The sequence below is a fragment of the Oryctolagus cuniculus genome, chromosome 7 (assembly GCF_051225735.1).
Source record: "Oryctolagus cuniculus isolate XC-2025 breed Fujian yellow rabbit chromosome 7, ASM5122573v1, whole genome shotgun sequence".
NCBI lineage: Eukaryota > Metazoa > Chordata > Mammalia > Lagomorpha > Leporidae > Oryctolagus > Oryctolagus cuniculus.
This window is the reverse complement of record NC_142873.1, coordinates 135,202,290-135,204,096: the sequence shown is the minus strand read 5'-3', so window position 1 is coordinate 135,204,096 and position 1,807 is coordinate 135,202,290. Positions and strand designations below refer to the sequence as shown.

General features: G+C 41.3%; 1 non-coding gene across 1 annotated transcript; it reads left to right on the top strand.

The window, feature by feature from the left end:
• Positions 1–382: 382 nt before the first annotated feature.
• LOC127487245 (U6 spliceosomal RNA) lies at positions 383–487 on the top strand. The gene has a single exon (XR_007913883.2). It is a non-coding gene; the product is annotated as a U6 spliceosomal RNA (small nuclear RNA).
• The last annotated feature ends 1,320 nt before the right edge of the window (positions 488–1,807 follow it).

Below are 1,807 nucleotides of genomic sequence, written 5' to 3'. Positions count from 1 at the left end.
TCACATTTGACCAAAAGAAAAGAAACTCACATGTCCAGAAAGTCTGGCACACTGCCAGCAAGAAATAGATGCCATGTAGGCACATTAATAAATGAATCCCATGTAGGCACATTAATAAATGAATCCCATGTAGGCCCATTAATGTTACACTGCTGGGAAGCACAAACAGAAAACATGGGGAGCAGGGACACACGACATCTCTCCAGAAGCAACAAGACCAGAAGACAACGTCATTCAAATGCTGAAAGAAAAAAAGAGAGACCTGCGACTCTACAACTCTGCATCAAGTGAAATTATTTTGCAAAAATGAAGATAAAGATATCCTGACACAAATGGAAGACTCTAAGGTAATATGTCCTTAGGTCACCCAACCACAAGATATGCTCATGCTCACTTTGGTATATGCTAACATTGGAATGCTACAGAGATGGTTAGCATGGCCCCTACACAATGATGATGTGAGATTCATGAAGGAGGTGATACATTCAAAGTACTTAAAGAACAACAACTCTCAACCAAGATACAATACCCAGCAAGACGCTCCTTCAGAAATGAAGAAGGGATACCGACCATGCCACACAAACAAGCTAAGGAAGTTCATTACCACTGCTAGTTTATTCAAGTTCATTGCCTTATAAGAAATGCTAAAAGGGGTTCTTCAAGCTGAAAGAAAAGGAGATAATTAATGAAAATCTATGTGAAAACCATATGAAAGTATAAAACTCACCAATACAACTAAGTAGTTGGTCAAATTCAAAGTACTCTACTACTGTAGCGGTGGTGTGTGAATCACGTGCACCTGCCACGGCCCTCCTCAGAAGCCAGACCAGGGGGACTACCGGATGTTGGACTGTGAAGCGCCAAAACTGTGAGCCGAAGTAAGCCTTCCTTTCTTCCGTGTAGCCTCATCGGGTGCTTAGTGGCAGTGACAAAAACTGACAGATATTGTAGGAGACTTCACTGCTCCACGTTCAGCAATGCACCGACAGTCCAGACACACAATCAACAAAGAAACACTGGACTTAACTACGCTCTAGACCAAATGAACTTATCAGATACATTCAGAACATGTGAACTCTGCATTCTGCCCCACAACACGTGGGATAATCTCCAGGATAGCTTTGTAATTTGCCAGAAACTAGTAAACAAATTTAAGATGATTAAAATAATGTCAAATATCTTTTTAAACCTCAATAGACTGAAACTACAAGTCAAGGAAAGAAGATATTTGAGGAAATTCACAAATATAAGGAAATTAAACAACAATGCTCCTGAATAACCAGTGTGAAGAAATTAAATAGCAAATTAAAGACTAATGGGGCCAGAGTTGTGGGGCAGCAGCTTAGGCAGCCACTTACCCCATATTGCAGTGCCAGCCTGGATCCCCCCAATGCTGCTTCTGCTCCAGCTTCCTGAGAGTGAGGCTGGGAAATCAGTGGAGGACAGCACAAGCAGTTGGGCCCCTGCCACCCATGTGGGAGACCAGGGATGCGTACTTGGCTCCTGGTTTCAGCCTGGCCCGGACCTGGTTGTTAAGGCCATTCAGGGAGTAAATTGGCAGATGGAAGATCTCTTTCTCTCTCTCTCTCTCTCTCTCTCTCTCTCTCTCTCTCTCTCTGTCTCCCCTTACATACTTGTTTCTCTGCCTTTCAAATAAATAAGCAAATAAAATTTAAAACCATAAAATTAAATTGTAAAAGATCTTGAGACAAATGAAAATGAAAATCAATAAGCTAAAACTTATGGGATTTAAAAAATATTTATTTGTTTCTTTGAAAGAGTTGCAGAGAGAGAGAGAAAGACAGAG